The following is a 16,536-nucleotide window of genomic DNA, read 5'->3' as shown; positions in this document are numbered from 1 at the left end:
GGAACAGAAGTGAGTGCAAGGGATAATGTTGTAAAAAAAAATTACCCTGTAATGGGTTCTGTCAATAAAAAGCTATTATAATTTAAAAAAAGAAAAAGAAATTTGGATATGTACTATTTTGGAGGGAAAATGAAAGACTTAAGCCTTTATAATCTGAAAAGAATCCTTTATTGAAAACTAGAAGTAGCAAAAATATATGTTACATTCAAAGTGAAATTTATTATAAAAAATAAGAAATGACATCATTGCCTTGAAATTAATTTCTTAAAATTTCAGGGTTCAGTTACATTAACTTAGTAAAGGAAACATTAAAACCAATGCAAAATAAACTTTTTAATAGCAAAAGATGTAATATTAAATGAATATATCAGTCAGTTGACAAAATAAAATGAATGATTATTGGGAAAAATGGAAAATGGATTGAGAAATACAATTATCTGAATCATAATAATCTTTTTTATAATACTGACTATGATAAGAAGATTTGAGTTTGAGGAAGCAGAAAGCAAAAAGGGGAAGTAAAAAAAGAAAGAAAAATCAAAATTTAATGTACTTTTTTCTCTGGTAGTATTCTTTCTTTTGTCATATATTTATTTTTATTTAATTAAATATTTTCAAATTACATGTAAAATAGCGTTCTTTTTCAAGGTTGAATTCCAAATTCCCTTCCTACTCTTTGCATTCTAGATTTCTTCAAGAAGGCAAGGAACTTGATATCAATTATACATGTGAAGTCACATATACAATATAATCATATTAGGTGTGCTACAAATCAAAACACATAAAAAAGAAGAAATAAAATTAGTATAGGTAATGGAATTGAAAAATAAAATAAAATAAAATACTCCTAGATGAAATTTCTCCCAAAAGAGACCCTCCACACGAAAAACTTCAAGAAAATTATAATGAAATACTAGAGCTCCTCTTTCTGTGAGAAAATGCTTCAATCTGCCAGAAAGAAATCATTAAAATACTGTAGAGCCATAATTAAAATCACACAGGATTTGGCAGGTACTACATTAAGGGAGCAGTAAGCTTGGAATGTGAAAGAAATGTAACTACTTCCATGAACAGAAATCATAAGGGCTCAATAAGGTTAGGTTCTTTACAATCTTTATGGTGAAATAATACATGTAACCTGTAGTAACTTTATTATCATTAAAGCAGTTAAAAAGATTCTACATAGAGAAAGCTGGAAAATTTAGTGATTCATATTTGAAAGACACAAAAATAATGTGTGGGTTAATAGACCCACACTTAACATACTTAACTTGCACCAAGATAAGATCGAAATGTGTTCATGATTTAGGCATAAAGAACAAGATTATAAATCAATTAAAAGAACATATGACAGTTTACTTCTCAAACTTGTGGAGGAGGAAGGAATTTGTGACCAAAGAATAACTAGAGATCATTATTGATCACAAAATTGAAAATTTTGATGATATCAAGTTAAAAAGCTTTTGTACAAACAAACCTAATGCAAACAAGATTAGAAGGGAAGCAATAAACTGGGGAACATTTTTACAATTAAACATTCTGATAAAGGCCTCATTTCCAAAATATACAGAGAATTGACTCTAATTTATAAGAAATCAAGCCATTCTCCAATTGATAAATGGTCAAAGGATGTGAACAGACAATTCTCAGATGAAGAAATTGAAACTGTTTCTAGCCATATGAAAAGATGCTCCAAGTCATCATTAATCAGAGAAATGCAAATTAAGACAACACTGAGATACCACTACAAACCTGTCAGATTGGCTAGAATGACAGGGAAAGATAATGCACAATGTTGGAGGGGATGTGGGAAAACAGGGACACTGATACATTGTTGGTGAAATTGTGAATGCATTCAGCCATTCTGGAGAGCAATTTGGAACTATGCTTAAAAAGTTATCAAACTGGGCATACCTTTTGATCCAGCAGTGTTACTATTGGGCTTATATCTGTGCAAAAATGTTTGTGGCAGTCCTTTTGTCTTTTTTGTAGTGGCAAGAAATTGGAAATTGAATGGATGCCCACCAATTGGAGAATGGCTGGATAAATTGTGGCATATGAATGTTATGGAATATTATTGTTCCGTAAGAAATGAACAGCAGGATGAATACAGAGAGGCTTGAAGAGACTTACATGAACTGATGCTGAGTGAAATGAGCAGAACCAGGAGCACATTATATACTTCAATAACAATAGTATATGAAGATCAATTCTAATGGAAGTGCATATCTTTGGCAATGAGAAGATCCAATTCAATTCCAATTGCTCAATGATGAACAGAACCACCAAACCCAGAGAAAGAACATTGGGAAATGAATGTGGACTGCTTGCATTTTTGTTTTTCGTCCCAGGTTATTTTCACCTTTATGAATCCAATTTTTCTTCTTCAACAAGAGAAATGTACAAATATGTACACATATATTGTATTTAAGATATATTTTAACATGTTTAACATGTATGAGACTGCCTGCCATCTAGGGGAGAGGGTGGAGGGAAGGAAAGGAAAAATTCGAACAGAAGTGATTGCAAGGAACAATGGTGAAAAATTATCCATGCATGTATTCTGTCAATAAAAAGCTATAATATTTTTTTAAAGGTATAGGCAACATTTTCCAAAATAAAAAAAAATGCATGGGTGAGGAAGATGGTTATCTGTGTGAAAAAGGAAAAAAACAGTTAAAACTATTCATATAAAAGAATGGAGTATTTGGGGGAAGAGAATCTTTAAGTCATGTGCATCTGAATTGGTTCAAAGAGATAAATGCATACATACATACATACAAATATGCATAAATATAGTCATATTTCTCCACACATTTCTGTCTCTCACTGAAAGGCTGAAGAAAAATGTATTATTCTTCAGAGCATGTAAAAAAGAAAAAGAAAAAGAAAAGCAGGAGTAGTATCCTGATTTCAGACAAAGCAAAGTAAAAATAGATCTAATAAAACAGATAAGTAAGAAAATTACATCCTTGCTAAAAAGTTAATTAAGTAGTATCAAAACTAAATGTATGTGTCCCAAGTAATATAGCATCTAAATTCTTGGAGAAGTTGGGTGAATTTCAGGAAGAACTGGAAAGCAAAACTTCACTAGTAGGGGATGTCAATTTATATCTCTCAGAACTATGTGAATTTAATGACAAAATAAAGAAGAAAGAATTTAAAAAGGTCAATTTTTTTAAAATTAGGTATGATAAATATCTGGAGAAAATTGAATGGAGAGTGAAATATCATAGAAAAATAGACCAAAAATTAATTGGAAATTAAATAATGAAATTCTAAAGAATGGCTGGGTCAAAAATCATAGAGACTATCAATAATTTCATGCAAGTGAATGACAATAATGAAATAAAACATCAAAACCTATGGGATGATGCCAAAGCCATTCTTAGGGGAAATTTCACATCTTTCAATAGTTATATAAATAAAATAGAGAAAGAGGATACTAATGAGTTGGGTATGCAACTTAAAAACTTATAAAAGGAACAAATTCCAAACCCCAGTTAAATACCAAATTAGAAATTTTGAATATCAGAGGAGAGCCCTTCATTGAGTGGGCCAAGCACCCTGAAGGAAACAGCAGCTCAGCAAAGCAAGACTCAGATTATTTATAAAGTAAATGTGTCAGATATATAAATTTTGACAAATGATTTGAACAAGTTTCAAATGAAAAAAAACTGAAGTCAATAATTACATAAAATGCTCTAAATAAATTAAATATCAAGTCTGAGGTACCAACTCACATCTCACAGACTGGCTAAGATGACAGGAAAAGATAATGATAAATTTTGGAAGGGATGTGATAAAAAAAAATGGAACACTAATATTGGTGGTTACTGGATGATGAGTGAAACAAACTGAACCAATAAAACATTGTACACAGCAACAACAAAATTATGTGATGATCAACTGTTATGGAATTGTTTTTTTTTTCTCATTTAGTGACTCAAGACAAACCAAATAAACTTTGGATGGCAAATGTCATCTGCATCCAAAGAGAGAACTATGGAGACGGAATATGGATCAACACAAACAATTTTCATCTTTTTTTTTTCCTTTTTTTTCATTGTGCTTTCCCCCCCTCTTTTGTTTTGTTTTGTTTTCTCTTAAAATGACTCACCTCAAGTATGTTTAAAAATGAATTTACATGTATAACCTAAAAATAAATAAATAAGTGGGAAGAAATTCATTAGGCAAATTAATTGATAATTTTCTTTCCATGTTTTTTGTTTCTTTGTTTTGTTTTTAATTTTTTTCTTGGTTTTGAAGTTACTATCATATTTGCTTCATAATAAGAATAATTTTAGTCATATTTCTAAATTTTTATATAGTATTGGAATTGTTTTCAAAATGCTTGATAGGATTCATTTGAGAATCCATCTGGAGAGTCAAAGTAGTGGAGTAAAGGAACCAAGATGATGGTATAATCTTGATGGAAAAGTCAGGCTCTCCTAGTTTCCCTTGAAACCATATGAAGCCAATCCTCTGAACAGAGTCTGATAAAATCAAACCACTATCCAGCTCAAAATAGACTGAAAAAGTTTCAAGAAAAGTCAGTTTCATTGAGATAAAAAAGGTGTTCAGCTCACCTCAGACAGACTCTGGGAAACCCAGTGACAGGGTTATAATCATAGCACATCAACAAATAAGACCCTCAGTCCTGGCTCAGTAGAAAAGCAAATCAGTGAGTGGGGCAGCTTCTAGTCCCAGTTCAGAAGGCAAACTCTGGGAAATAGGTTGTTTCTTGAAAAGAGCAAGCAAAGTTACCCCCTGCAAACACAAAGGATGCTTGGGCTCAAGGCCAAATCTCAGAACTGCACAGGAAACTTCAGACAGTGCTCCCTATACCCCAAGAGAAGAGTTCAACCTCAAAAGTAAAAAAAAAAAAAATACCAAATAGAATGGAAAGAAAATGAGATGAGCAAGAAATAGAAAACAAACTTGATTATAGAAAGATACTACGGTGACAGGGCAAATTAAGAAAAAATAAATAAAAAGCTAAGATAAGTTCAGAAGGTCCACAGAGGAAATCACAGAGTGGTGTGAATTGATTTCTAGCCCAAAGAGTCTCTTGGGAGGTTTCAAGTGTTCATAAAAGACTTTAAAAGGCAAAGAAGAGAGGTGGAAGAAAAAATGAGAAAATGAGAGGTATTCATGAGAGTCAATAACTTGGGAAAAAGAAAGAGGAAAAAAAAACATTTTTGAAGAAAACATACCTTAAACAGTACATTTAATCAAATGGAAAAATATATAAAAAGCCAACTGAAGAAGATCACACATTAAAAATTAAAGCAAGGCAAATGGAAGCTAATGACATTGTGAGACAGCAAGAATCAATCAAACTAAAAAGAATGAAAACATGGAAGAAAATGTGAAATACCTCATTGGCAAATCAGATGATTTGGAAAATAAATCCTGAAGAGAAAAATTTAAAAATTATTGGCCTACCTGAAGACCATGACCAAAAAAGAGCCTGGATAGCATTCTACAAGAGATAATTGAGAAAATTTTTCTAATATTCTAGAAATAGTGGGGAAAAATACTCATTGAAAGAATTCATCATTCACCTCTAGAAAGAGATGCCACAAGGAAAACTCGAAGGAATATTGTTGTAAAACTTCAAAATACCATTTTCAAGGGCTAAGTACTGAAAGCTGCCAGACAAAAATAATTCAAATATCAAGGAATAACAGTAAGAATTACCCAGGATCTGGTAGCTTCTACAATAAAAGATTGAAGGATCTGGAATGTTTTATTCTGGAAGCCAAAGGATCAGTGGTTATAGCCAAGAATTAACTACTGAGCAAGACTCAGCATCGTCTTTCAGGAAAAGACATGGAGCTTCAATGAATTAAGAGACATTCAAACAATTCTATTGAGAAAACCAGAACAAAACAGAAAAAAAAATAATTTACAAAGACAGGACTCAAGAGAACTATAGAAAGGTAAATGTGAAAAATATGTATTATTTAAAATTTAAAGGGTTTACATCTCTGGTGAGAAAACAATATCTTTAACTCCTGAGAACTGTATCTGACAGAGGAGGGCATCACAATGTTGTGAATGGAGTCTAATGTGATGGCATCAAAGAAAATTACATTAAAGGATGGGTAAAGGTCTATACCAGAAAAAAGAGGAAAGGGGAATTATAATGACACAAATAGCTGTCATGAAGAGATGCAAATGACCTATAAGAATAAAGGGAAAGAAGAGAGGGGAATGAGCATTGTCTGAAGCTTGATCTCATCAGTTTTGGCTGTAAGAGGGAATAATCAGTAAATTAAATATAGAAATTGATCTAACCCTATAAAGAAGTAGAAGGAGAAAGAGCAAAAGAAAAGGGAAGGACAGGATAGAAGGGAGGGCAAAAACACTAGGAGAAAAGGTAAGAGAACAGAAGAAAGATTGTTAGAAGAGAAGGGGATAGAGAGGGTAAAAAAAACTTCTAGTAACAGAAAAGGGTAGGGGTGATAGAAGATAAGGTAGTGGATGGGGTAAGTAAAAAAAATACTGAGAAAAAAGTATATTCCTTTCTATTCCTATTCATTTTTCCTCAGAAATCTATCATATTTAGATTTTCTAGCATCCTATTAATCTCCTTAGTTTCTTTCTTTTAAAAAAATTTTGTTTATTATTTTTCTCCTGAAGTTTAAAAAAAAGCAGGGATAGCAATCCTGATTTCACATACAGCAAAAATAAAAAAATAGATCTTATAAAAAGAGATAAGGAAAGAAAGTACATATTTCTAAAGGATATCATAAATAATGAATTAGCAATGATACTAACAACAAATAGTAGAGCAGGCAAATTTCTAGAGAACATTTTAAGCCACTTACAGAAAGAAATAGATAGGAAAACTATACTACTGGGACATTTCAACCTTCCTCTTTCAGAATCAGGCAAATCTAATCCCAAAATAAATAATCTAATTCTAATGAATGAATGGGTCAATCAACAAATCACAGAAAAAATCCATAATTTCATGCAAGAGAATAACAATAATGAGACAACATGCCAAAGCTTATGGGATGCAGATAAATCCATTCTTAGAGGGAATTTTATATCTCTAAATAACTACCTGAATAAAATAGAGAAAGGAAATCAAGGAATTAGGCTTGAAAATAAAAAAGCTAGAAAAAGAACAAATTAAAAAGCCCCAATTAAATACCAAATTAGAGATTCTGAAATTCAAAGGAGAGATTAATAAAACTGAAACTAAGTACTAAACTAATAAAGAAAAATAAGAGTTGGTTTTATGAAAAAATCAACAACATAGTTAAACATTTGGTTAATTTGATCAGAAAAAGGAAAGAAATCAAATAACCAGCATGAAAAAATGGTGAACATCAATCAATGAAAAAAGAAATTAAAGCAATAATTAATGTCTTATTTGCCCAACTGTATGACAGCAAGTCTGACGATATAACTTAAATGAATATTTACAAAAATATAAATTGCCCAGATTAACAGAAGAGATATAAATTACTTACTCTCATTTTGAGAAAGAAAAGGAAAGTCATTAATGAATTCCCTAAGAAAAAATCTCCAGGGCCATATAAATTCACAAGTGCATTCTACCAAATAGTTAAAGAGCAATTAATTCCAATATCATGTAAACTGTTTGGGAAAAATAGACTGAGCTAATAAAAATGACAAGTCTGCAGAAATTGTTCTACATGTTAAGTGCCATACCAATCAAACTGCCAAAATAATGTTTTATAGAACTAGAAAAAATAATAACACAATTCATCTGAAAGAACAAAGGGTTAATAAAATCAAAGGAATTAATGAAACAATAATTCAAAGAATGGTGACTTAACTGTACCAAATCTAAAATTATATTATAAAGGAATGGACATCAGAACTATTTGATACTGGATAAGAAAGAGACTGGTGGCTCAGTACAATAGATTAGATACAATGACACAGTTATCAAGGCCTATAGCAATCTAACATTTTATAAAATCCCACACTACAGTTTCTGCAATAAGAACTCACTATCTGACAAAAAATGCTGGGAAAACTGGAAAATATTATGTCAGAAACTCAGCTTAGATCCACACTCACACCCCACATCAAAATAAGGTAAAAGTGAATATATGATTTGGTCATAAAGGATGGTACTATAAATAAATTGAGAGGACAATGAATAGTTTACCTGTCAGATTTTTGGAGAAGGGAGGAATTTATGAATGAAAAAGAACTAGAGAACATTAGGAAAAGTAAAATATGCAACTTTTATTAAATTAAACTGAAAATGTTTTTTTAACAATAAAAACCAACAGAAACAATATTAAAAAAGGAAGTAGAAAGCTGGGGGAAAATCTTTACAGCCAGTATTTCTGAGAAAAGTCTCATTTCTAAAATACATAAAGAATTGAGTCAATTTTATAAGAATATAAGCCATTCTCTTATTGATAAATGGGCAAAAGATATGAACAGACAATTTTCAGATGACAAAATTAAAGCCATCTATTATATGAAAAAATGTTCTAAATCACTATTGCTTAGAGAAAGGCAAATCAGAACAACTCTGGGTATCACCTCACATGTCTGATAGGCTAAGACAGCATGAAAAGATTATCATAAATGTTGGAAGGGATGTGGAAAAAAAATGTGACACTAATATATTATTGGTGGAGTTGTGAAATATCCAACCATTCCTTGAGATCAATCTGGACACATGCCCAAGTGCCTATAAACTGTACATACCTATTGACCCAGCAGAACCATTACTGGGTCTATGCCAAGGAAATCATTAAGAAGGAAAAAGGACCTACATGTGCAAAAAAATATTTGTAGTAGCACTTTTTGTGGTAGCAAAAAATTGAAAATGAGTAGATGCACATCACTTGGAGAATGGTTCATGAAACTATGGAAATGGAATGTTATTTTTCTATAAAAAAAATGATGAATAAGCTGATTTTAGAAAAGCCTAGAAAGATTCCTTAGCACCACAAGTAGGATCAGGAATACATTGTGCACAATAACAGCAAGAATGCACAAAGATCAACAGTGAAAGACTTGGTTCTTAGTGGTTCAACAATTCAAAGCCATCCCAATATATTGGACAGGAAATGCCATCTATTCTCAGAAAAAGAAGTCAGGAAAGTGAATGTAAATCAACATATGCTATGTTCACTTCTTTTTTCTGTTTTTTTTTTTTGTCTCTCCTATAGATTTTTCCTTTTGATTTTTCTCTCCCAACATGGTTCATAAAGCAATGTGTGTCAAAAAAGAAACAAAGAAATAATCAATCAAATAAAGAAAAAAGAAAAAGAAAAAAAGGTAAACAACAGCAAAAAAAGAGACTCCATCTGTTCTTGGTGATTGTTTTTTAGGCAGTTTCTTGATTCATTTTTTTTTTCTAAGATAGGTTATATAATTATTCTCTTTCCTCTTTGGTTAATCTGAGTGATTTATAATTGTGTAAATACTAATCTGGTTCACTTACATTGCTAAATATATTGGCATATAATTAGGATATACAGTTTCTTATACTTGTTTTAAATTCATGTTCTTTTGTGCTGAATTCAACTTTTTTTTAAATTGATACTGGCAATTTTGTTCTGCTTTTTTTTTTAAATAAAATTAACCACTGATTTATTTATTTTTATTCCTTTTATCATAAAACTAACTCCTTGTTTTATTTATTAGCTCAATAATTATCTAATTTTCAATTTTATTAATTCCTTTTTTATTTTTAGGATTTCAAACAGTGTCTAAGTGGGTTTTCTAATTTGCTATTATTTTAGTTTTTTTTTAAGTTGATTCCAGTCCATTATTATGATCTTTATTTTATTGATATAAGCATCTTCCCTCTCCCAACACAGACACAGATACACACACACACACACACACACACGAACACATGCACTTTTCTTATCCCACTTTGCTCCTGCTTCTCTGTAGGAAAAGAGTGATTTATTATGTCCACCTAAATGTGTACTTTATTTCCTGTTTAAATGAATTTTGATGAGACTATGATTCAAGTATTAACTATTCTTTTTCCTACATTGTAAATATTCTTTTCCCATCTATTTTTATGTGTGATATTTCTCTCTTCTACAATCTTTCCATTTAATCATTTTTTTTACATTTTAGTTTTATTTTCTGAAATCATTCTATCTTGATGAATAGACATCTGTGTCCACTCTCTATGTATACTTTGTTTCTTACTATTCTAATAATGAAAAATTTCTTAGGAATTACAAGCATGATCTTTATTCTTTATTGAAGTTTTTATTTTCCGAACTTATACAAAGATAATTTTTAACATTGACCTTTGAAAAACCTTTAGCCCCAATTTCCCCCCTTTATCTCCATTCCCTCTTCTATATGGCATGTAATCCACTGTATGTTAAAAATGGTAAACACATATGTTAAATACAATATAAACATACATATTTATACAATTATCACACTACACAAAAAAATCAGATCAAAAAGTAACAAAAAATAATTCTAGCAAACCACAACAAAAAGAGTAAAAATCCTAATGTGTGATACAGCCTCAGTTTCCAAAGTCCTCTCTCTGGGTGTAGATGACTTTCATCATGACAATTTCATTGGAATTGGCCTGAATCCTCCCATTGTTGAAAAGAGTCATGTCCATCTGAACTGATAATAATCTAATCTTCTTGTTGCTATGTACCATTATCTACTGGTTCTGCTTATTTCACTTAGTATCAATTCACGTAAATCTCTCCAGTTCTCTCTGAAATCATCCTGCTCATCAATAGGTTATAGAACAAAAATATTATATAGCATTCATATATCATAACTTATCCAGCCATTTTCCAACTGATGTGCATCCACTCATGTTCCACTTTCTGGCCACTACAGAAAGGGCTGCCAGAAACATTTTTGCACATGTGGGTCCCTTTCCCTCCTTTAAGATCTCTTTGGGATATAAACCCAGTAGAAACACTGCTGGATCAAAGAATATGCACAATTTGATAACTCTTTGGGTATGGTTCCAAGTTGCTCTTCAGAATGGTTAGATTAATTCATAACTCCACCAACAATGTATTAGTGTTCCAGTTTTCCCACCCCACCCCAACCTTCATCATTATCTTTTCCTTTCATTTTACCTAATCTGAGGAGTATGTAATGGTACATTAGAGTTGTCTTAATTTACATTTCTCTGAGCAAAAGTAATTTAGAGCACCTTTTCATATGACTAAAAATGGTTTTATTTTAATTTCTATTGATATAATCATATGATTTTTGTTAATTTGGTTATTACGGTAGTCAATTATGATAATAGTTTCTTAATATTGAACTAGCCCTGCATTCCTGGTATAAACCCTACTTGATTATGGTGTATTATAATTAGATGTAATCTTTTTTGCTAATATTTTACATGAGATTTTTATATCAATAAGTATTAGGGAAATAGGTTTATAATTTTCTTTTTCTGTTTTCACCCTACCTGGTTTACTATCAGCACCGTATCTGTGTCATAAAAGAACTTTGCTAGAGCTCCTACTTTAACTATTTTTTTCTACTTTAACTATTTGTATAATATTGGATTTAATTGTTCTTTAAATGTTTGATAGAATTCAAATGCAAATCCATCTACCTCTGGAGATTTTTTTCTTAGAGAGTTCATTAATAATTTGTTCTATTTCTTTTTTTTCTAAACTGGGACTATTCAAATTTTTTATTGTCTCTTTTGTTAATATGGGAGATCTATATTTTAGTAGGCATTCCCCTATTTCACTTAGATTATCAAATTTATTGACATAAACTTGGGCAAAAGAAGTCCTAATTATTGCTTTTATTTCTTCATTGTTGGAAAATTCTTCTTTTTCATTTTTGAAACCAACAATTTAATTTTCTTCTTTTCTTTTTCTAATTAAATTAAATTTTTATCTTTTATGTTTTTTTCCATTAAACCAACTATTAGTTTTATTTATTAATTCAATATTTTTTAAATTTTAACTTTTATTAACTTTCCCTTTTATTTTTAGATTTCAAATATGGTACATAATTGGGAGTTTTAACTTTTTTCTAGCTTTTTAAATTGTGTACCCTATTCATTGATCTTTTTCTCTATTTTATGCAAGTAAGCATCTAGACATATAAAATTCCCTCTAATAACTGTTTTGACTGCATGTTGTTTGTTATAGTGTTTCATTATTGTCATTGTTGGATGAAATTAGTTATTATGTTTATGATTTGTTGTTTCACCAACTCATTCTTTATGAGTAGATTATTTAGTTTTCAATTAATTTTGGTCCATTTTTCTTGGCCTTTTATTGCTTGTAATTTTTATTATATCATGACCTGAAAAAAATGCATTTAGTGTTTCTGCCTTTCTACATTTGACTTTGAGATTTTTATGCCCCAATACATAGTCAATTTTTATATAGGTCCTATGAACCACCAAGAAATAGTATACTCCCTTTTGTCTCCATTCAATTTTCTCCAAAGATCTATCATACCTAGCCTTCCTAAAATTCAATTTTTTTTAACTCCTTAGCTTAAGAGCAAAGTAGAGATCCCACTAGTATAGTTTTGCTATCTATTTCTTCTTACACATCTCTTAACTTCTCTAGGAATATGGTTGCTATACCATTTGGTCCATATATGTTTAATATTGAAATTGCTTCATTATGTATGATAACCTTTAGAAAGTTATACTTTCCTTCCTTATCTCTTTTAATTTGCTTTTTCTTGATCTGAAATCATGACTGCTATTTCTGCTTTTTTTTTTTTTACTTCAACTGAAGCATAATAGATTTTGCTCCAGCTTTTCACCTTTGCTCTGTATATATCACTCTGCTTTAAATGTATTTCTTTTAAACAAAATATTGTTTAAATTCTGGATTTTTTTTCCTGGTTTTTAATCCAGTTTGATATTGGTTTCCATTTAGTGGAAGAATTCAACCTATCACATTCACAAATAAATGACTAATTCTGTATTTCCCACCATTTTATTTACCCCAAGTTATGTTTTTTTTCTCTTTCTTTTCCCCCTTTCCCTCCTCCCCAGTATTTTGCTTCTGACCCCCCCAACAATCCTTCCCTTTTATACTCCCTTGACCTTTTCCCTACTACTTCTGTTTTCCCTTCTATTAGCTTTGCCCTTTCCTTTCCCCTTTCCCTTCCTGCTTCTCTATAAGATGATAAGTTTCTCTGTGAAACCAATTATGTTTTATATTTTCTTGATTATCTGATGAGAATAAGATTCACATAATATTCTTCATGAGATTATAATTTCCCTCACTTTACCTTCATTTTCCTCTTTTTCTGGTACAATCCCATTTTTACCTCTAGTTTCTTTTTCATATTATCACAATAAAATCAAATTATACCTGCACTAAGTATAACCATAATAAAGATATAGTTCTCAGGAGTTCTTTTCTTTTTACGTTTTTATGCTTCTATTTGAGTCTTGTATTTGCAGATCAAATTTTTTGTTCAGGTCTAGTCTTTTCATCAGAAATAAATAAAACTCACCTGTATCATAAATGTCCATCTTCTTCCTTGAAAGACAATACTCAGTTTAGCTGGATAGTTGATTTTTGGTTGCAATCCAAGTTCATTTGCCTTTTAGAATATCAGATTCCAGGCCCTTCAGTCCTTTAAGGTGTAAGCTGGGTAACTGTGATCGTGGCTCCTTGATATCTGAATTGTTTCTTTTTGGCTGCTTGTGTTATATTTTTCCTTGATGTGATAATTCTGAAATTATCTGTGATATTTCTTGAAGTTTTCATTTGGGGGCCTCTTTCAGTCTTTCAAGAGGTAATTGGTGAATTATTTCAATAGTTCTTTAACCTTCTGGTTCTAGAATATCAAAGCAGTTTTCCTTGATGATTTCCTTAAAGTTTATGTCTAGCTCTTTTTTTTTTTTCCATCATGGTTTTCAAAACGTCAAATAATTCTTTAATTATCTCTCCTATATCCATTTTCCAGGTCAGTTGTGTTTCCAAAGAATTATTTTATGTTTTCTTCTATTTTTTTTTTGTTTTGGTTTTGTTTGACTGATTCTTGATATCTCATTGAGTCATTTCCATTTCCATTTCCATTTCATCAATTCTAATTATTAGTAGATTATTTTCTTTGTTTATCTTTTTAAATTCCTTTTGTATTTGGCCAATTAAATTTTAAAATGAGTTGTTTTGTTTATTGCATTTTTTCCATTTCCAAATTTTGTTTTTTAATGAATTGGTTTCTTTTTCTTATTTATTTTGAATGGAGTTATGTGTTTTTTTTTTCAATTTCATTAAATTTGTTTTATAAGAAATTATTTACCTTTTCCATTTCATCAAATCTATTTTGTAAGGAATTATATGCTTTTTCCATTTCATCATATGCATTTTTAAGAAGTATTTTTTCCAGATAATTTCTGTTTTTCCTTTTCCATATCCTCTTGCAAAGATCTCATTCCCCACTCCCTATTTTTTATTAAACACTCTTTTAAGATCCTTTTTAAATTCTTCCAAGATATCCTTGTGAGATGAGGCCCAGCTCTTATCACACTTTGGACATGATCAGCATATTTTAGTGTCCTTGGTTTGAAATCTGTTTTCTTTCTCCATAAAAAACTATCTATGGTCAGAGGGTTTTTTTTCCTTTAATTTTTCAAAGATTGAATTCTGCTCTTAATGAAGTGTGATGACAGCCACTTTAGTTTGCCCTGGAGCCAGTGTTTTTGACTGATTTCCAGTAGTAAATAGGCACAGTTCCTTTTCTGGGGTTTATGGGCTCAAAATATGCCTTTTTTATTTGCTATAGGTGTCTTACAGAAAATCTTCTGATCCACTGACTTGTAACTAGGACAGTGTAGCCTAAGAGCCTCAAAGTGGATTTCCAAGTTTGAAGAAGATGCAAGCCTGGCTTCCCACCTAGGTCCTTCCCACAGACTCCCTAAACTGCAGTCTGGGCTCACAATGCCCCCTTCCACTTGTATGATTAAAACAGATATCTTCCAAAGTTCTTCCAAAGTATATTTTTTCCAGAAATTTGTTGTATTCCAAATATTAGTGGTTTCTGTCCCTCCAAAACTAGTTCAGAGGCCTAATCTGCTGTTGATTTAAGGGAAGCAGGAAATAGGTCACAAAGAGATGTGTTTACTCTCCACCATCTTGCTTTCAACTGAGCATGATCTTTCTATGAAGGAATGTAAACAATTTAATTTTATTGAATTCTTTATGATTTGTTCCTTCTGTTTAACTTCATATGCTTAACTTGAATCTTGTGTTTGAAAAACATTTTAGTTCCTCTTCTGGTCTTTTCATGACTACTTTTTTCATTAAATATCCATTTCTCACTTGAAAGATTAGACTCAGGTTTACTAGTTGGGTGATTCTAGGTTTTAACCTTAGCTCCTAAGTCTTCCATGTATAATTGTTTATATTCTCAAATCCTTTCATGTGGGATCTATTAAATTCTTTATGATTCTAAGAGCAGTTCCATGATATTAGAATTGTTTGTTTCTGCCATTTGGCAATATTTTCTATTTGATCGGTATGCTCTATAATTTGGCTATACTATTGCTGGATGTGTTGTTTTGGTATCTTAGAAAGTAAGAATTGAATGTATCAAATTTCTATTTTATACTTTGGTTCTAGAATAGCAGAAATTTTTTTCTTGGATAATTCTTGAGGTATTACACAGAGGTTCTTTTTTATAGTGGCTCTCACATCATCTAATAATTCTTAAATTATCGCTTTTCTATTTATTTTTCATATCTGTACTTTTAAAATAAATTATTTTATATTTCTTTTTTTCTTTTGATTTTGTTTAATTGTTTTTTGATATCCTATGGATTAGGTAGCATCCATTTGCCAAAATATTTTGGAATGCATTTTTTTTTAATTTTAAAAACTTAAATACAAAATAACAAAGAAAAAAATTTGCCATGTTCATGGAAAAACATAAGAGAGTTCTCTAACTATAAAGGAAAAAAAATGATTTCAATTAAGCCTTTGTAATAAATACTACATGTGATATACAGAGTGACTCACATTTTCTTTGCTTCCTTGTAACCTTTCTTTTCTATGCATCTTTTACTTTATTTCCACCCTTTCTTCTACACTTTTAAAAGGCTACAATTAAGCATAGAAGCACACATATGTGTATGTATGCATATATATGTGCATATAGAATTTATAAATTCATGTATGTATGTATATACCTATAGATATGTATTTATGTTTATGCATATGAGTGGGTATGGATGTATATATGCATGTGTATATCTATGAATCAATATATACTTATATATGCACATATTCATGTATAACCATATGTGTTCATTCATATATGTGTGTGTGTGTGTGTGTGTGTGTGTGTGTAAGCATCAATCTAATATGCCTATTTAAACTTGTCCTCTGTTTCTCTGAAGTAAGAATACATTTTCCTTCATTAACCCAAGTGTTTATATATCTTTTTTCTAAATCTACATGCTCATTATTTCCTAAACTACATATTCAAACCTTATACTGTTTAGTTGTTTTAAACAAGAGAGGGGAATGCTAAGACTGTGGGCAGTGTAAGGCCTCTAAAATCATTTGCTAAGACAAC

Source organism: Sarcophilus harrisii, chromosome 1, assembly GCF_902635505.1.
Source record: "Sarcophilus harrisii chromosome 1, mSarHar1.11, whole genome shotgun sequence".
NCBI classification, from domain to species: Eukaryota; Metazoa; Chordata; class Mammalia; order Dasyuromorphia; family Dasyuridae; genus Sarcophilus; species Sarcophilus harrisii.
The sequence above is the reverse complement of the archived record's forward strand: the minus strand, read 5'-3'. Positions refer to the sequence as shown.